This window comes from Micrasema longulum, unplaced genomic scaffold (genome assembly GCF_059751315.1).
Source record: "Micrasema longulum isolate JH-2025_06_02 unplaced genomic scaffold, ASM5975131v1 h1tg001430l, whole genome shotgun sequence".
Taxonomy (NCBI): Eukaryota; Metazoa; Arthropoda; class Insecta; order Trichoptera; family Brachycentridae; genus Micrasema; species Micrasema longulum.
In genome coordinates, this window is record NW_028278616.1 from 316,502 (window position 1) to 338,298 (window position 21,797).

General features: G+C 32.8%; 1 long non-coding RNA gene and 1 other non-coding gene across 3 annotated transcripts; both read left to right on the forward strand.

Annotated features, from left to right (window-relative positions):
* The first annotated feature begins 10,658 nt into the window (after nucleotides 1-10,658).
* Nucleotides 10,659-14,686, forward strand: LOC148275416 (uncharacterized). Of its 2 annotated transcripts, none has more exons than XR_015824028.1 (7): nucleotides 10,659-10,797; nucleotides 11,147-11,239; nucleotides 11,442-11,494; nucleotides 11,670-11,738; nucleotides 13,311-13,371; nucleotides 14,224-14,277; nucleotides 14,471-14,686. It is a non-coding gene; the product is annotated as an uncharacterized LOC148275416 (long non-coding RNA). The 2 variants fall into 2 exon arrangements; XR_015824027.1 differs by having other exon boundaries at nucleotides 13,314-13,371.
* Nucleotides 11,005-11,075, forward strand: LOC148275417 (small nucleolar RNA SNORD31). Its single transcript, XR_015824033.1, has one exon. It is a non-coding gene; the product is annotated as a small nucleolar RNA SNORD31 (small nucleolar RNA).
* Nucleotides 14,687-21,797: the final 7,111 nt, after the last annotated feature.

The following is a 21,797-nucleotide window of genomic DNA, read 5'->3' on the forward strand; positions in this document are numbered from 1 at the left end:
TTTACCCTTTGTTTTTCAAATATCATAATTGACAGAAATCAAACTCACGAAGGATAGGACAGTTAAAAATATTATACATTCAATACTTAAATTCATCAGAAATATAAATTTATCAACTCATTAGTTAACCTGAAACACTTTGATAATTGTCCTTGAGACAAAAATAATTTAATATAATTTTCTCTCACATATTTCGTAAATGTATATGATACTTATTTTTTGCTCTTCTTCTGATTTACATCATCATCATAATATACGAGTATATTATGCACAAAAAATCTGTGTAGTTACTTACGTAAAAAATGTGAATTATATTAATTTGAATTAAAGGTATAAAATATCGAAAAAAATCTTTTTTTTTACAATATTGTTTGCTTAATGTTTTTCACCAAATTTTTTTGATACTAAAATATTTAACTGTTTATTAACAATGTTAAAACATTAATAATTACAAATTCATTATAATAAAACCTTTCTACTGTCAAGTATTGTCATAATACAGAGAAAAGAAATCCAGTTAGAGAGAAATACATGGTTAGTAATGCGTCATTTAAAAATTCTAACAAGAACATAAAAAATCCAGTCAATAAGATTTTTAAATAATGAATATTTGTATAATCTAATGAACTTCTTGGGCCGTTTAGCTATTATAGCTGTTTCATCATTAAACCGAGCTCTCTTAACAGCTCTACGGGAACCGTCAAACTTTCCTGACGTCTGAAAGGTATCGGCAGGGAAGAAACCAAATGTGTTGCTGCCATTCTTGTTCCTTATTAGGGGCGGTCCCTGCCGCTTCCGAACCTCCGCAAGTTTAGGGGGTCGCAGGTCCTAACGACACGCACAAACCTTCGTAGCCTGTTCCTTAATACTTTTTCCCCTTTGATGACATCACTCCACGCCGCGGCGGGTCCACTTCTGACGCGGCGCAGACTGGCCATCGAGTTTCCTGTAAAAAATATACAATTTTATTGGTGTCTCGTAAAACCAAATAAGTTCAAACGTCAAATAATGCGTACCGGAAGATCATTGAAGCATTCTCGACTGGTAATCTGGTCCAGAAATCAATGCAGTCAGGTGCAACATTACTATTCAACGCAATGCAATTGATTTTGTTTAAATGAAAAATATTATTTTTATTACAGTTACCTGGTTTCATTTGTACCGTGTCGCGAACACCAAATGCAATTTATCATATCTAGCGTTAAGGAAAGAGGGATCTTACTGTTTTTTTCCAAAAATTCTCCTCTTTTAGCATGTTGCTTTCGTGAGACAAATAAATTATTTTGCTGACATGTTTTCTTGAAACAATATTTAATTTGAACCATTTTTAGCTTTAAAAAACATGAATAATTTGATTATGCTTTACTAACTTTATTTGATAAATTTATTGACTTTAATTATTACTTTTTGTAATTTCTCAACATATGTGCTTTATTTCATTTACAATAAATATTTTTCCATTTCGGATGAAAACAGAGATTTCTCTAAATTACTTATTTTTTATTTACCTTCTTTATTTTTGTTTCTCGGCTCAATATCTTTATTTTGTTTAATTTTTTTATATTTACATATTTATTACAGCAATTTACATTTGATTATTTATACAATAGCTTAATTGTGTAGTAAAAGTATGCATACATATTTTTTGTATTTGCTGGTGAGTCATCTAAACTGCCTTCCTAGGGATAGCTTCCCCGTTCTTAGGCAGTAAATAATGTATTTTTTAAAGTTATTTTTGTCATAAATACAATTTACTTAAATAAAACATTTTATCAATTTTTATAGTTTTTTAAACTCAAAGTTAAGACATAGTGCATGTAAAATAACTTATAAATAAGATACACGTATATACAGTATTATTTCTAAAGCACACATAAGAATATGTTTATGTGTGCCTAATTTCCAGATTTAAAAATGAATAATAAATATACATTACAAGTATCTAAATTTTATGTCATTACCAGTAAAACTAGAAATCCATTTATCGATCTATTTACATCCGTCTAGTTTACTACGTAAAAAAAACTACCTACTAAACTGCCGGCTTCCCGTTTTAAGATAGTAAATGATTTTTTATTTTAAACAAATATAACATGAAAAATAAATGCAATTTTATTTTTATAATTATAAGAGCTTATTTCGTTTTTTTTATTTCGTTCCTCATTCGATCATGTTTTCTCAATTTAATATAATCTAAAAATCTATGCATTTTTTAAATCGGATGCGTTGATTCGTGAAAATATCTTTTTTATACTAATTTAGCGCAATTTTTCAACTGGCGGCATATTTTCCAAATTAGCAGCAGCTCACGAACAGAGCGAAATAAGTCAACTGGAAAAAAACTGCTAGCTGCTGCTAGTGCCTAGCTAGCACTGCCTTGTAATTTAGTGAATTGACATATTATCCGCACGTTTTACGCCGTCAGTGCTTTCTAGGGAAAACGTGAAAGCTTTCAACCATATTTAAATAGGTACTACAATAAAAGTAAGCGTTTTAGTCTACAAAAAAACCACCGTAATTAGCCGACCATGTCGTAAAAGATAGAAGATACCGATTCAGGAAGATAATTGCGCCATATAAACCGGATACGAAGTATTAAATAGCAATATTGCCGCTTAAATATTAAATATAATAATTTCTAAAAAATACTTTTTTTTCATTTATGTTAAATATACGCTTCACGTGGACATTTTCATTTTGCAACTTTTCGTCATTTATTTTGTCAAAAGAGCTAATCTATTGAACGTAGCAGAAAGCAGCCAATCGACAATTTTGGAAAAATTAGATATTAGTATTATCGGATGTGGTAAGATCAATTGAACGTCGGCGTCGTTCAGTTTGTTGTAGCATAACTTTGCAGAAAGCAGCCAGTCCACTTTTAAAAAAAAAAAACGATATCGGTGCTATAGGGTCCAGTAATTTCAATTCTATGTTTTGCTTAAAATAGCCAGACCGCTTTCATACAAAAAACTGTAATAATTACCTTCTAAAATAATAGTTTCGATCACAAAAACGGCATTTCTCAATTTGTAGAAAACATTACAGCACTAGAAAAATCTGACGGTACTTTAAAAATCATTAAAACTGATCAAAAACATAATTAGATTCTTGTTCGTAGTATAAAAAAACTAATGTATTCATTGTTTATCATGTCAAAGTCCAACTGTTGTGTAGATTTGATTGTTCACTGATTTCACATAGGTGCTATTATCTTGGTTTCACTTTTCTGTGGCTGGCTGCTTTCTGCATACCAACGTTCAATTATGTTCTTCTAAAAACAGCCAGGCCGCTTTCATACAAAAAACTATAAAAATCACATTTTGAAAATAGTGAAGATCACAAAAACGACATTTCTCAACTTGCAGAAAACACCTACAGCACTAGGAAAATCTTCCGATGGTAAGATTAATGCCTCCAGAAATCTACTTCTCTTAAGTAAATTAAAGTGGAAAAATACAAAAGCATTTTAATTTAACAAATTCATTAATTTGAAAATACCTGTAAAAAAATATGTTTTTATACAGATTGCTACCTCCTACATTCAAAGTTTGAATTAGGTATTATTCAATATTAGATCTGGCTGTTTTTTTCAAAATGCATGTTTTAGGTTGTGTGGTCAGCCAAACTTTAAAAAATCTCTAAAATTCCTTTAATACATAATTACATTATTTAAATCCCAACATTGGAATATCATACCTGAAGAATGATAAAAAGTAAATTGGTGTTATTTCCAGTAAATTGTTCATAAGACGTTTGACTATGCGAGTACTAACCTAGGTTAGGTAGGTATACCACCTTTTCATGGACGCTTCTTATTCTTGTGTAAATATTTTATTGTTTGGAGTAATTTAATTATCGCAGAAAATGTAGACAGCTTTGAATCTGGGGAGACAAAGCGCCATAAATCTTTATAATCCAACGTTCATCTTAAATATTTAACCGTTCTCAGGCAAAATCAAATTATCAGCGAAGAAGAGCATGAATATTAACTTACAAACAAGCACTCCCCATTGGCCGGGGAGAGAACCGTATTTGCATGAAGCAAATGCGCCTCATTTGAGATGCAAATATTATTTGGTTACAACTGTTTCTCCACTAGTTAGTAGCTCCTTGCGAACTGCTAACTGCTAACTGCTGTCGGGGTACTGTCTTTTTCACCCACGGTGTGCCAAAAAGTAATAAAATACTCTTAGATGTGCCCTAGATACGAACAATATTGATGGTCCCTATTCATTTATATTCACAATTTGTCAATAAATGCTTACCTTCGAATCTTATGAATTTCTTGAGAAAACAAATAAAAATACCTAAATTTCCTGTCTATTAAGTAACCACCTGGCTTTCCGTTAACTATTGGTTATTCCCATAATTATAGTATGTATATTATATATGATATGTGCACGCCCAAGCACGATGCGTTAAATTATTATTTATCTAGGTTTACTAGATTTATTTAACTGTACAATGTACATCGGCAATCTTATTAATTTATTTTTATTTATTTACAACTTCAAGTTCAAAGATTAAGTACTTTTGCGGACTTATTGCTAAAAGCAATATCTTTCAGCCAGCCAAAAAACAGACTGGTCAAAAGAAGAGTTGGTCGAAATTTTGTACTAAAAAACCATAAATATACTTGCATATCAAAAGATTCAAACGGAAAATAAAAATAACCTAATTAATTAAAACTAATAGCTGTTTTTCAATTGGAAGATAAGGCTTGCACATATTTATTTATTATATTTTTTTAAAAGTGCATTATGTTATACATATCAAATTATGAGAAATGTGGAATCAGATAATGAGTTTGTAAGGAGAGAGAAAGAGGAACCAAGGAAATGAAAAGAGATAAAAAATTATGTTTATAAAAAATTCAGTAAAAATTCGGGGAGTTCAGGATTCTAGGGATATACAATAATGTTTCAAGCGTTTCTTGGCGTGGCTAGAGAAGGTGCATTTTTTATATGAAGATGTAGCTCATTCCAAAGTCTAGCAGCTTGAACGGAAAAGGAATAGCTGAAAAATGATGTGCTATGTCGAGGAATGGAAAGTGTTCTCTCCTGAGAAGAGCGAAGCGAAATACCAAGATCAGAAAGGTAAATAAAATTCTCGGCAAGATATTTTGGAGCGCAAAGGTTGTGAAGAATATTATAAAGAAGTGAGAAAGATAAAAAAAAATATGCGCTGATTAAAATGAAGCCACTTGAGTTCGGAGCGAAGGGTGATACATGGTCATACTTTTTGAGAATGAAAATAAATCGGATGCAAATTCTGCAAACGCTGCAGACGATCTATGAGTTCCGTATTGGCATCAAGATAGCAAATATTAGCATAGCACAGAGAAGACAATATAATAGATTGGGATTTTTGGTTGTGGTTGGAAGAAAATTTTGCAGTCTTTTCATTGAATAGAGGGTATGATAAAACTTCTTCCTAACCTCTGCAATCTGTTCTTGCCACGTTAAGTCTTCTTCAATCTTCACATTCGTTTGCAATCTTCACAAATTAAACATGTGAAGATAAATTATTTACTAGTGTCGTATTATATTAGTAGTGTATTACTAATTAATACTTGCCAAGTAAAAAATAACGATTTTAACACACTTTTCTTATAGGGACCATTGATTTGCGCTGAATCCGTCGGAAAGTTTTTTTTTGACAGTACGTATTTCAGATCTCAACCGATGTGTAGAAATTATTTGATGTCTGGCTTTCCGCAAGGCTATTGAACGATTTAAATAATAAATTAATATACACACTGTAACATTTGCCATTTTGCCTGTTTTGAACATTTGCATATTATGTACAGTGTTCTAAAGTCTTTGGAACTTCCGTTGCGTTGTTTGGAAACGTTGCATCAACAGAAGTTGAGTTTAAGAACTTCAAAATTATATATTTGTTGCGTTTTCGTCAAAAAAGTTGCATGAAAACAAGATAAAACATGCACAATGAGCTTTTCTGGGTTATAATTCCGTGTGTCGTGTTACGTGATGTACTACTAAGATTTTGTGCCGTGTCGCGGGTCGCGGGTCGCAGCTGTTGCTTTATATACAGCTTGTTAATCTAAAATCTGTGTCCTTTTAGTGTACGCTCTTATATGATTTGTTTATTACCTACTGGGTACCAGAATAATTTAAATCGCAGCCCATCATCTCTGTTTACTCGTATATTGTCGGCGTGTTTGTAAATCTCGATCGCTTTTTTTACTAATCGAGTTTGGTGACTATTCTGTATCCATAAAATTATTTGTATATTTATTTAAACATATAAAGTTTACTTATACAGTTTACATACGCATAAGGGCTGGCATATTGCCTTGAGGCAATTTTCCTGCCGACCTAAATTACCAGCTGGAAGAAAAACATGCCACGTTTATACGCGGTGCTAGGTCATGGTTGAATTTTCGGGGAAGCCGAACCTGAATACACCAAAGTACCTTCTTCTTTACTCTCGTCGTAATTTTTCTGGCAATCTGCCCGATGTACGCTTTAGGACAGTTTTTACAATTTAACTTGTAAATTCCGTCGGTTTCTAGAGGGTCCGATCCTTTGCTTATTTTAAAAGAACTCTAATTTTCGTAAATGTGCCGGAAACGGTTTTAACAATTTTTTTTTTGTATTGCCCATTTACACAGTTGCAATACTCTAATATCTGAACATTGATTTTAAAAATCATGAACTGACATAAAACTAAGCGTTAGGTACATATTTTGTTTTTGTTTTTATTTTTTTTAGTTTTATTTTATAATATACATAAGAGGTAAAACAGAGTATTAAAAAAGTAAAGGATAATTACATAGCAATGAAATACATATTAATAGTAAAAATAGTAAACAAAATATCCCACAAAGGCAAAGCCTGTTCGGGGTATACGAGAAAATGTCACTGAATTTTTGCTCTTATAATAAATAAACAGTTATAATATTTTTGTGTAACATAAGAAAGAGAAAATAAAATATTCTGTAAAAGATTATATGGTTCATAGTAATTAAAAAAGGAAATAAAAAACATTCAAAAAAAAATTTAATGAGAAGTTTCACCTGTTTACCTACAATCAAATATCTGTTTATATATAATTACAGTTGCACTTCGTTTATCCGAACTCCAGTCATCCGGATTACCACATATCCAGATCGAAACAAAAAAAATAAGTTTTTAATTTAAATTTAATTGTTCAATTTACTTTGCTGGACATGTTTAAGCGAATTTTTAATGTTATTCCAAATCGCTGTATTCGATGATTGTAGTTCAAAGAATTAGAAAATTCTTCACAGTAATAATTCGCTAGAAAAGCCCTTAAGCTCAATTGAATAAAACAAAAGCGTTCCAAATTTTCGGTTTGGTTTTAGTTTGAGTTTTAGTTTAACAACAAACGTGTAACGGACGGTTTCGGTTGGCGCTTGCAATTCTCAACCCCCGTACCCACGGCCCGTTGTGTTGCTGTAATCTGTAGCTAACTTTGATGTCAATAATCATAGAATGGTTTAACTCCGTACGGGCGTCTCTATTAAGTTATTACTCTAAGGAAATTTCACAGAATGGCCGTCGATAAAATCGTCGCGATCGTAGAACAACGATAGAAGGGTGAAAAATGAGATTTTTTATTTCTTTTATATTTGATCTTGAAAAGGTTTTATAAAGGCTTTATATTCCAGGTTTGAAAAAAATATAATATACGTAACTAACCCAATTATCAAAGGGTATACTTATGTACTTATCGAGTTGTGACATAACGTGTCAAAAAAAAATATATATATATGTACTAGTAAAGATTACTAACACCCTGTAGAATAAGTGGCTGGAGTCACGGCGACATGTAACGTCACTTAACCTAAATTAACAAAAACCATAGTTAGCAAAATGTAAGATATTATGAACACATGCATACATAGGCAGACTACCTATCTACTTGTCGTTTCTATACCAACGCCTACTGGTCGATTATCTAGTGCTGGCGCGTTTGCAAAACTTACGCAAACACATTTTTGATGTGCAGAATATTAATTTTAAAAACTTTCATATTCAATTTAAGTCAATTGTGCTATGTTTTTTTAAAAAATCCCTTTTGTATTAGAGCAAAAAAAGCAATCAGTTAAGAAAATTTTGAATAAATTAATGTATTACATTTTCTTAACCCATCGAATATTTTTTCCATATACACACACAACCCATTAATCCAACACGGATTTAATAAAAAAGCACATGTAATGCACATAAAATGTAATATAATCTTCTTAAAATCAACACCATGTAGATTTTAAATACGTTTGTGTAAGTTTTGCGAACGCGCTAGCTCTAGTTTCGACCAGTACACCAGTGCTAGAGTGGTCTAGACGTGAGTAAGACCCTGTCACTGAGAGGATATGTATCATCTGATCTGCATCACCAAAGTGACTGAATCTTTTAAGAAGTTCAACTGAACGAATGTATCGTTTGCTAATTCGGCTCATTTAGGTCATCATATCTCCGCATCTTTCGCATCTTCGTATCATTTATGTCTTCATATATTTTGTGTCTTTCGTTATATATGTTTAGCGCTATGATTGGTATTATCAGCGCTTTGATTTTTTAAAGTTAAGAAATTATTCCGCCCGTGACGTCACAAGTTTTCTTCAGTGAGTTCTGCTGATTAGTGGGTTGGCTTCCTGGACACCGGAAATCTATCACAACACTATCATTGGTCGATTTGGAAGAACTAGTGAAGTCAAGTATTTCGTTAAATAATTATCATCAGATTATTTATTATGGGAGCAAAACTTCATTAACATTTTCTTGTATACCCACGAACAGGCCATGCCTTTGTGGGATTTTTTTGTTTACTATTTTTACTTTTTTTTCATTTAAATTATTTATTGACAAATCTTGATGGAATTCCATTGCAATGATGTAATAACTTATATTTCCATATAAGTTATTACATCATTACTATTTTTACTATTAATATGTATTTCATTGATATGTAATTATGCTTCTTTTTTGAATACTCTGTTTTATCACTTATGTTTATGGTAAAAAAACAAAAAAATTAAAATAAAAAATTAAAATTTGAAAAAATATATATTTTTCATACATTTTCGAAAAACTTTGCCGTATCTACATGCTCTAATTTTTACCGAGTGTAAAAACCATTTTTATTGCATATATCCCGTAGTACTGAACTTCCTCTTTGATGAAAATTTTTAAGGCAGCCAATCGCATAATTTTAAACACTGCTTAATACTATTATTGCACTCAAGTGTCCTTATGTTGCGCTTTTTAGTTCACTTTTGCAAAATTTGCAAATAATATTTCTTAAAAGTTAGCTCGGCACGTTGGCTTGCAGCCAATTTTTAAGTACCCAAGTTAAATATATAGGTGCCTAATGACGAAATAAGCATCACAATATTTAGTATTTACACAATAAGTAGTAAGATGTTAAATTTAATACGCACGGGTAACACTAATAACAATGTTATTATTTTATAATAATTTAGAATAGTGATAATTTCTACATCATGGTCACCATTTTGACCGTAGGCATCCTTATCTGGCGATCACTATACCTTAGTAAACCCGAGACACTTTAAATTTTATTGAAAATACATAGTTGAAAGTTGTTAAATCAAATCAAATACGCCGTATCTTGATCATCTGTTACAGATCTGTAAGGTACCTAATCAGTCTAATGTTTCGGGTGCCAGTTCAATCCGCATTTAAAAATAAAGATTTTCCTGGCAATCGAACCCGGGACCTCAAGCATGGTAGGCAAACGCACCAACCACTGTATTACGAGGCGGATGTATGAATTCATCATCCGCCCGGACACAGATGAAAGGTATAGCCTCACAAAAAACATATCCACTGAATTAAATAGGTAACGGTAAAAAGTGCCTCACTATTTTTTTGGACCCTGAAAATGCTTTTGACTTTTGACTCAGTAAATCACAATAAACTTAATAAATTGGGCACACAAAACAAATTTCCAGGGCTCTTTAAAAAATATCTACAAGATCGATTCAAAACTATTAAGATCCATTGTAACTTCAATAAAACAAAAAGTTTTTCATTCGTATTACAATATTTTTATTTACTTTATTTGTAATATAATATTTATGTCAAACGTCAAAATAATCAGCGCGCGTGTACAAAAAAAAATATGAATGTAGAAGAAGCCAGATCAGCAGTTTATGGCGTTTTATCCTCTCCACCTACCATTGCGGGGAAACGGCTTCTTTGTTTTTTTTATTGATTCGCTGTAGCGCTGACAAAACAAATTATAAAATTTATCAAAATTAAAATTATTTTCAATTTTCATAAAATGTATAATTTATTAATAAATAGTAAATAATTGATGAAGTGTAATAAATACGTTATTTATTAATAAATTGTAAATAATTTATTAATGAAGTATAAAAATAAATTGTTTTATTCTAGTTATGGTTATAATAAATAATTACAATGTTAGTGCTTCAAACATCAATTTTGAAATTATATTTCAATTCAATCAAATAGGTACAAAACATATTTTTATTACACTAAGTTGACATAGTTGTTTAGCAAACTACTTACTTTATTATTCATGGAATAATATCTACAATCCCCATATATTTTTCTGGGTAACTACTTTGAAATCTTTTTCAAGGTTGGCAGCTATGACTTTAGTTTTAAATTTATCCGATAGAGCAGAAAAAGAACACGCTGCTTCCGCGCCGGCAGGTCAGCTAAAGCCGAGGAACACCGAGATCTTTCATTTCAATTCGCCGTCTTCGCCCGTGAAGTTCACAAATAATCTTCATCCTGTTTCATCCAGCTGTTGAAGGTAATTTATAGCTTTGTTTGTGACTGTTATACATCTGCCATGATTAAATCTTTTACATGCCGTTGTAATTTTTCGCCGGCTGCTTTCCTGTCTTTGGTTTTATACAAAAGTGTTGCAGTACAATTTTATCTTCACCCCACGTTTTCCTACCTTTAAGTTTGTAAATTAATTTATAGTTTAATCTCAATAAGCTAATTGTGTATTATAAATTTTAATGATGTAAAAAATACCGCCCCAGTCTGAAGTTCTATGATTGATTGGATTTTATCTGATGAAATTAACATGTTTAAATCTACTTTTTTGCAAATGCAAGCTTTTTAAACGTGTTTAACCCTTCATTTGTTTACAGAGTTCTTGATGATGATCATCCTTAGTCTCAAAGGCGTGGCCGTCTCAGATACAAGCAGAAATATAACACCACATGGTTTCAATGGCTGAATAAGTAAGTCTTAATTTCTACCACGATTTTTATAACCATTTTCGATTACTCTCCATTAATTTATTTCCATGATGAGAAAAATACCGCCCCAGTCTGAAGTAAAATGACGAGTGGTTTTAAACCTGAAGCTAGAAGTGAAATTCTACCGTTCTCAATTAATTTCAACGCTTAAAAGCTCAATTATAATTTAATTTATTGTTTTCAGATAATAATTCCCTATCATGGGATGAAAAAACCACGTGGTGACATGATGTGAAGGTATGTAGTGCATTTTAACCATACTTTTAGTAAAGATATTTATTTCATGATGAATATTTATACAAGCATATGCCTGAAGTCTCGTGTTGTCAATCTTATCTGAATATTCTTTATTGCATTCTTACTTTCCGCACATGTAGTGAATTCCTTTAAAGCATTGTTTTTTCGTCTGCAGGATCTAAAAGAATATAGAAGACTACTGCAAATGGCTGATTAGCAAGCGGAGGAATGTTGGATATTCACGGTAAGCCTAAAATAATTGATGAAAATTTTTATTTAGACAAATCTTTATAATATTACTATACTAATCACTAATAAATATGTCGAATATACAGATCTAGTAGCTTCCAAAAATAATTTGCTTTAAAAACTTAATGTATTTTGTCCAACCAATTGAACGTAGTTACAGTGAAACCTCTGGCTATCGTTTTTAAAGGGACTTATTGAAATAAACTATAAATGCGGGAATAAGAGGTCAATACACAAGTAGATAAAATCGGGTAAAGATGCCAGCCTGGCAATCTGCATTACCATTGGCAGGTTAAAATTCTAAAAAAGATACAAGTTTCAGGTGTAAATAAATGCATTTAAATAAAATTAGAAAGCAGAACAAAAACAAGAAAAATATTAAAGTTTATTGCATTGGAAATAATCTTTCATCGACGTTTGTTTTTTTACTGTTTTATTCCTGTAAGTCAACATATTTTCGGCTTCAGTTACTGAATGCGAGTAGTAGAATGTTTTTAATCTTTCGAAGATAGTGCATGCTTCTGAAAATAAAGGCATAGGCGGCGGCTCCTCTTCATTTATATCGGCCTTTTCAGCTGTCTCCTTCAACCTTGCGTCAGACAAGCTTTCGTTAGTTTCTATCCCACACGTTGGGATATTGTCGTCAAATGTGACGAAATTGTTGAAATTCGTCTGTGTATCAAGTCTTAGCCAATCATCTTCAGAAACCTTAACTTGTTCTAATTGGCATTATTTCTCTTTCCAACGCTCTGCACATTAGAACATACACAAAATATGTCAAATACGCATCGTAATTCAAACGATTAATTTTTGTATGTTTTATATGAAATCATTTCGGAGTTGGAAGAAATAAACAACACATCCGGGAAAACAATTATTTGAGGAACGATAGATAAGAGGTTTCACTGTATACAGAAAGCAGCCAGCCATAGAAAAGTGAAACTGAGATAATAGCACTGTTGTGAAAAGGATGAATAATCAAATCTACAAAACAGTTAGAATGTTTTCGGCTTTTGACAAATTATAAACAATGAATACATTCGTTTTTCTAATGTTATGAACAAGAATCTAATTACGTAATTGACATGTTTTTATTATTTATAAAATACCGTAAGATTAAAGTGCTGTGAGTGTTATCTGCAAATTGAGAAATGCCATTTGTGTGTACGAAACTGACCTAGCAGTTTTTAGCAGAACATAGAAGACTTAACTGCACCTGATAAAACAAAAATTTCATAATTGTGGACTGGCTGCTTTCTGCACAACTGTTCGATTTGACCCTAGTCCTAAATAATTAACCTTTCACCAACCATATGAGAACATATTCATACAGTCCGGATTATGTTTCATTGTCAATTTTTTTTGTATGTGGGCACTGCCATCACACATGTGGTGATCAAATTATTCTAAATTGTCATGGGCGTAAATGTATTATTCATGATGATTTATTTAATCAAGCATATGGCTGAAGTCTCGTGTTGTCAAACTATACTGATCCTTTGTATAGTAAATACATGTTGTCTCAGTTTCCAGTATATCTTTAACTCATGACTTCTTTTTTTATTAGCAGGTTCTTCAATTTCTGACCAAATGCTGAGAAATAGATGTTGGTGCTCTGCCTATTCATGGTAAGCAGGAAATATTGTTTTAAATTATTGTGTGCTTTTGCTTAATTTATTTAAATTTTCTCTGCCTTCGGTGGTGTAGTGGTCAAGAGTCTATTCACACACGAAAGGTTCTGGGTTCGATTCCGAGTGAGAACACAAAAATCAATTGTGATTTTCTCAAGCCTGGGTGTGATGGTAATCCACCACTGTAATTAGGTCTCCTGGCCTGTTCTGAACAAATAAATTTCAAATAAAAAAATTTCTATTCTATCAAAAAATTTGTGTTTTTTCTTACATAAATATTCTAATATGATTTGTAATTCTTGTATATGAAATATCACAACAAAGTTATTTTATTACAATTATTATTTAATATAACCTAAGATTCATATGTAGTACTGCAACACTAATCTATACACAAACCTATGCTACAGTTTGTTCTCGCAATCTTAAATTCATTAATTCAAATGTGATATACTATATCCTTCTAGAGAACATAAACAAGTACTGTGTGGTTGGAAACTACTCGGTATTTTTTTTTTTACTTATAAAATAGATTTCCGCCACACATACGAAAGTTCAACTCTGATCACGCTTCGTACTATGCATTTTGCATGTATATCTTCCTCTCTTTTGGGCTTGTGTGTAGATTATGTTGTCACTGCCACGTCTACCCCACTGACTATAAGCCGGCCTTCGTAGTGTCTTCATGACTACGAGGGTGGCTATCCAGTGGGAACATTAACCCTGGAATTGTATGAAATCAGCCACCCCACAGCTGATTTCTAAGGGCTCTAGAAACAAACCATTCTAAATTTAACTACATAATCATCATTGCAAAATGCATCAAACTAATTACCCCTTTTTTTACAGAATCAAATTACAGCAAAGAGCACCTAACTTGCGGCAACATAAAATATTTCACAGGTAAATAAATACTAACTTTAATTTGTTTTTTCAATAAAATATATACTTTGTTTTCATGATGATTAATAGTTATCCCTGTCTCACAAAACCGTGGGGATAGAACAACTATGGTAACCAACTGAGGAAGCTCAACTTGTCATGCAATGTGTTAAATTATCGGCCTTTTGGGTAATTCTTGTTTCTTCTTTTTCAGAATGATTCTCTTCATTTGCAGCTGCTCCATTTGTCATGAAGCGATGTATTTGGTGCTTGCATATGAAATGGCTGTTTTAACAAATTGACCCATTTAAACGTGGCGTACGCCACTACCACACACTTCGCAGCAGACGGTCTCCTAAACTGCTAGAGCTGAAGTGACAAAATGCATGGACAAATTTTGAAAAGCAATAAAATAATTTATTAACCTAAATAATCGTTTTTTTTATTAATATTGTTTTTATGCTAGCATATTTCATAGTCCTTGGACTGGCACCTGAAGCGTAAGACTGATCATCTTATCTTCATCAAGATACGCTGCGATTGGTGTACTAATGTAAAGACCTATGCACCATTAGGTGCGGGAAGGGAATAATTGTTTTTTTCTTTTTGATTTTATTCCATTAATACCATAATGAAGTATAAAAAGATCATACACCTTGGTGTTCACTGCAATTCAGTGCCATATGCACCATTTTGAGTAGACTGGCGTTAATGACTTCTTGCTAAACCAACGAATAATTTATCATAGATTCTTGTAAAATCTGTTGGGCTCCAAAAACTATTTGTAATGCTAGTTCTCCCTTGGTATATTGTTTTATGTAATCCTGTTTAAAATATACCCGGTAGTAAAATGCATATTACTTGGGAATAAACTTTCCTGCTAGACATGGAAATCTAGTTGTAAAAGTGGGATTCAAACCCTTGGCTTCTGTGACACTATTGCAGGGCTACAACCTGATGGATACAAATAATTGCATGTTGCAAGAACTTATTTTTACATACACTAGTCTCAGAAAACTTTGAATTAAATGTTAGGAAATGGCATGTTTAATAATATTTGTGTCAAGGTAAATGTGTGTGAAATACAACCAGAACTCTGGATGAGTGTTTTCCACTCGATATCTGCACTCTAATAAAATTCCTGATAAAGTAAATTGAATGGAGATATCCCCCCCCACCATAATTTAGCTGCTATTGTATTCGCCTTCTATGGTAGAGGTACTGAGTTCATTTCTTGGCAGGAGGTATGTGAAATATTGTTTTGGAGGGTGGTTTTACGCTAATATATTTTATTGTTCTTGGTCTGGCATCTGAAGTGTAAGACTGATAACCTTACCTTCTATGTGATTAAACTAAACTGGATGCGCCGCAACTGTAGTACCAACACAGTGCCCTTTGCACCGCTGGGTGCAGTTGGGGAAATGATGGCAAATAAGTTCTCTGAAGAATCTAGGAATGCATGTCAGAATAGATGTGCGCAACGTTCCATCCTCAGCCTATGAGTTGATGTAGTAGTAATCATTATCCCCTTTCCACATCCAGTGGCACCCTTGAGGTGATTTTCACAAAAATGGTGCTATATAAATGATCCAACTATATATATAGGACACTGTAATTTGTAGTATAATGTGGTGTATTTCTATTATCTGTAACATGAAAGTAAGTTAATAATCAGTGCTACCTTTCAGGTGCCAGTCCACGAACAATGAACTATTGCAGTTTAAACTTTTATTATATGACTATTTAATATTCTTTAATACTATGATTGCGTCCCTCAAACTTAGATTTTGTTAACAGAATGTCTAGTGACTTTACTGACAAGACAGTCAAAGCACTCTATTGCTCACTTGTTCGTCCTTTTTTAGAATATGCCTTTGTGAGCTTTTCTCCCCTCTATGTAGGCCGGATAATGCATATCAAATCAGTGCAACATCGTCTGCTAAGAAAAGTAGCATGGATGATTGAGAGAAATAACATTGAACTCCACGTTTATGTTTAATTTACTAAATGGCTTATGAGTTATGTCATACCCAAAACCTGTATCACATTTGCTCAGAGACATCTCTCATTTATCGCACCGAGAGGGTTCAATATTTTGGAAGAGCATATTAAGCTCTCAAGGACAAAAACAATTATCAAGAAAGTTCTTAAAGACTGAATTTTCATTATTGGGAGGGATTTGAGTAGGAAACTCCTTGATGATTTTCCGAATGTTCGAGTTTACTGTTTACCATATTGATGTGCCATACATATAGGTTTATATATTTTTAAAATTATTTTTTATGTTTCTGATCCTATATATTTGTGGTGATATACTCATGTGTCGGTGTCAACTAATTGCTAGTCCCATCTCAACACAGGACTTTAAGTCCCATGGAGTTAGTACTTACGTCTCAAATAATTTGCAATAAACATGTAGGTATGTAAATAAAAAAAAAATGATTTACCATCATTGCTGCAACAAGTAGCATTCGATGTTCCGATCTGCCGGTTGTGAAATGATAATGTGCTGTTCCTTGATCTGCATAGCACAACAAACTACAAATGCACCAGTGTCGCATTGTAAACTCAAGACAAGATCTGGGCTTTTTGTATTTATTACATGGTTTATTTTTTGATGAAATGATGTAATAAATTTAAAAAATGTTTTATTTAATTATTTTTATTCAAAGGAACACAATGTTGTTTTCTACAAAAAAATAATCTCACTAGCTCAGCCATAATCAACCTTTTTTATCTTCATGCCATATTATATGTATGTATGATAAGTTACCTGGGGCGCAACATTATAGTGATATGACAAAAAAATAATTCGATGAAACTGAAGTTGGGTTCGAGTTGCTTGAACCACAACATGGTTTAGATGCTATCCGGACACGGCGAGTTTGGCGCAAAACTTTTTTATTTGGATCTAGTACATTGTGCAGCATGTGCTTGCGGCAAACTCCGTCAAACAGACTTGGAGATGGACTTGATGGCTTGTAGAGCAATGTGCCGAGACCTATCTTTGGTGCAAATGGGAGCTACTGGAGAGCATTTTATGCATTTTTGGAGGAGTGGGTTCAAAGGCAGACTTGTTGGGGCCCCTCGATCTCATAGTATCGCCCTGGTCTACTGCACCTGTAGATAACAGATATACAGGAGAAATGGATCCATGCTGATCGAGTTGCAGAACTTATATATGTCTGCACCGTTTTTGTCCCGATCTAAGGAAAGGTGGTAATTAATCCTTTACTTAACATTAGTCACCAAACATTTCTGGGGCCTGAGGTTTTTGATTGACATCTTTTGCTGAGGACTTCCCTGAGCATGGAATATGAGACTCCTTTATTACTTTCGCTTGACGAGGTAAAATTCTTCAATAATTACAGTTTGAGTAGGTATGAGTGGTGGCAAAAGTTGGTTTGCAACCAGCAGCCTTTGGGTTAATCTGCTACTTTTGAATCCACCGCCGGTGACCGGCCTTGATGTTTACCTGGAGCGTTCCGGTGCTCCAGAGAGTAGATACTAATGTTTCCTATCACTGTCGACATAAAGGGGTTTGAACTGGGTGATGGATTTATTTTATTTATAGATCCTCTTGTCCCAACCTTGTAGAGGATGAGGGAGGAGAGACGGGGTCTAGAGCGACAGTGAAAGGGACATTAAAAATTGTAAATGTAAATATTTATTTCCGCTTTTCCTAACTAAATTTTGTTAGTTGAGGAAGAAATACAATCGTAATTCGTAACAAAAAAATAACTTTTATGTTTGAGGGAATCCGAATAAAGACATTTAGTCTTTAAAACAGATTCGGGTGTGTGGTGAATGCTTTCAATGTATAAATATGTAATCAGTGGTTAAAAAGGGTTATGAATTGGAACAAATTTTAGATTTTTTGAATGTCTTGCATCTTTATTTATGAAATAGGCTTTTTCAAGCATTCTTTATCTTTTTCCAGAACACAGCTTCTGAGGTTCAATAGAAATGTCTCTAAGACAATTTCATTTGGTTTGATGTCAATTAGGTAGGTACTTCATAATATAATTCTGTGGTGTAAGTAATAAGGGAGGATGACTGTTCTTTTTTGTTATTTTATTAGAAAAAAATAGTTTCCCATTCAAAATTTCAAATTACAATTATTTCTGTAACGATCCTCTCAGTCTACCCTTACGGGAAATGGCTTGTTGTTTTGCACCTTAGAGTATATACATAAGTTTTGCACAGACTACGTTGTTTTGTTTGTTTGTAATGTTTGAAATTCTCCCAATGTCGTTTCCGACATTAGACATCTATGTTATCTATGAACAAACCTAATGAGAAAACTGCTTTTGTCCGTGAGTCTGCTTTTCTACCTTTTGAAAACAGAAATCTTTACAAAGCAGTATTGTGTTATTATTTTTGTCTACAGATGCCGTTGCAATCGTAAAAGTATTTACCCATAGTAATGGGGGATTTCGATTTTAGTAAACCAAATAAAAATATCAACAGAGGAAAGGCAAAATTTATTGAGCGACATCTAGCCAACTTTACAGAAGAGCGAAGAAGTTCAGTGCTACGAGAAATTGTATATGAAATGTTTTCTTACGCGCGGTAAAAATAACAGCATTAAATTAGGAAGTACAAGTACAGTGGTATTTTAATTTTTTATATTTATTAATATTAAACTAAACTATTAATTAAAATTAATATTAAACTTACCCGAATTAAAGTTTTGAAAATTAAAGATTTTTTTAAGTTTTGTAATTTTAAAATTATTTCGCCAGTGACATCACAAATTCTCCTCGGTGAGGTCTGTTGATTGGTGAATTGGCTTCCCGTAAACCGGAAATCTATCACAACACTACCATTGGTTGATATGGAAGAACTAGTGACGTCAAAGTACTTTGTTTTTATTAAAATCGTGTTTATTATATTTTATATACATTTTCAAGAAATACGCCAAAGTTCCTTTAAAATGTATGAAAAGATTAATATAAAAGATTTAAATAAAAACGAACCACGTTACTAGTTCTTCCGAGTCAACCAATGATAGTGTTGTGATAGATTTTCGATTAATGGGGAGCCAATTCACCTGTCAACATAATTTACCGAAGAGAACTTGCGACATCACTGGCGGAATAATTTCAAAACTTTAAAAATCATGGCGCTGATAATTTAATCATACCATATCCGCTCCGTAGTTGGAGCATTTGGTGTCCACAAACAGCCTCCAGGGCTCTTTGTCGGCTGCCAACTCACGTGAATCAGGTGAAGTCAGGTTGGGCTCTTGTAGTTCTTACATGAACCACCCACGAATTGTCAGCAGCGCCCGTCGCTAACCCGATGTCTTGTAAAGCAGGCAAGCTTCAATCAATATACTATAAAAAAAGGTTACTCATAATCGACATGCATACCTCCCTATTGAACGAAGCCTCTGTTGTACACAATAAATGGTGACTCGAATTAAAAAGTTTTTGATTTCATTTCCTTACACCACCGCTTGCTGCTTCGGGATTTCACGCTAATGTGATCAAGAATAATAACTGTTTAAGCGCCATTTAATGAAAAAACACACAATAAAAAAAGTCCTGCCAAAAAACGCTTGCTGCTTCGGGATTTCACGCTAATGTGATCAAGAATAATAACTGTTTAAGCGCCATTTAATGAAAAAACACACAATAAAAAAAGTCCTGCCAAAAAACTTTTGCACCATTTTTAAATTCAGTTGTAATGCCAAAATTGGCAAAAATATATAATGGTATCTATAAAAAACATACATATATATTATATATACTTGTTACACACAAAAAAGATGCGTAACATGTAAAATTGCATGGAAATATTCCTAGCAGCTTACTAGACATATAAAAATGTCTAAAGCTACATTATAAAAAAGAGAAATACATTTTTTTTTTAATTAATTAAAAAACTGTAAAACGTCGAGGTCAAAAGTTGGAAAGTAGTTGTGGTCATTAATTGAGATGTCTTCACCCTTTACACCGATTAGTAATTTTATTCTTCTATATAGGCACCTACACCATTTTTAAATTTTTAAGTGGCGTGATGGAATTGCATTATTCTGAATTCAGTATTTACTAACTTTTTTGCATTTTTTTGAATGACCAAATATTTTCTATTACGCTTCGATCCCTCACTAACCTTACTTATCGTGTAGATATTTTTTATGCCTATCTAAATATTTTGTCACCTGCTAATATCATAACATGGATGATGAAAACGAGTGATAGGAAGGAATGGAGACGTTTGGAAGAGACCTTTAACCGGCAGTGGAGAGAACAAGGCTGAAAAAAAGAAGAAGTATCCGAATAACTATCTCACTTTCTTTCTGGAAAATTACAAGTCCCTAGGTAAAGGTATTAAAGTGATTCGTATTCGCTGTTGGCAGCTATGGTTACCAAATCAATCGACCCAAACTCCGAATGGTAAAATAATAAAGCAACAATTAATTATGGGTTTATGAAATAAAAATAAACATTATTTTGAAAAAAAAAAATATGTAAATAGTCGTAACAGGGCATGTCTTCTTAAAATGATACTTTTTACACTGCACGCAGAATCAGAATGATTTTTTTGCGATTGTTAATTCACTACGCTAAAACACTAAACTGCGGCATTTGCGATTGGGATTAATGAATAAATGCAACATTTGTTTCATTCCTTCCACACACTCATTTACACAAGATACAAAAAAAATACATCTACCTCCATTGTTTTGCTGGCTACACCTTAAACTTTTCAAATAGTATCATTATATTATGGGAATAGATTCCAGGAAATTTTATCTGCATTCCGGGAGACGGGAGTTGATTTTTTTTTTTTAAATATTTTAAGCATTCACTTTGTGGTCAAACATTTTACTAGATGTTATTAAATATTTGTATATAACCACTTATCGACTTTTCTATGTCTACCGGTTTTGAGACATACCCGTCTTATTACTATCGTTTCGAGACGTAGATACTCCATATTAATCTCACACCCCTCCCTTCGTCCCTTCCTTCTTTTTCCAACTATTTCTTCCACAACGTAAAATATTTTCATAACCTAATCAGTGCATGTAAGGGTTGCTTATTAAAATGCATGTCGTGTTGGTTTTATATTTTTGTGCAACAACTATGGTTAAGGTGTATAGTGAGATTTGATGGTTTAATTGGTGTCCTGATGAAGAGACGGGTACGTCTCGAAACCGGTAGACATAGAAAAGTCGGTGAGTGCTTATTTACAAATATTTAATAACGTTTAGTGAGTGTATTAGTTATTGTGTAAACCTCATGTGACGGCGTGATATATTATTATTTGATTGTTTTCTCATACAGTTTCCAAACAGTACAAAATCGTGCCACTACCGCTAAGTATCAACAATCCGTCGATTGTCAAAACAAAATACAAAGTAGCTGCTAGCTGCTAGCTGCATGTATGCGGAATAACGTCACACGTTTTCTTTATTGTTATTTTCACACAATTTCCTCACGTTTGTCAATAACACCTCAGTTGTTAACGGAGTTTTTTGTCTATCGTCACGCGAGCTCAAGTGGGCTTCATTTTCCTGCAAATCACGT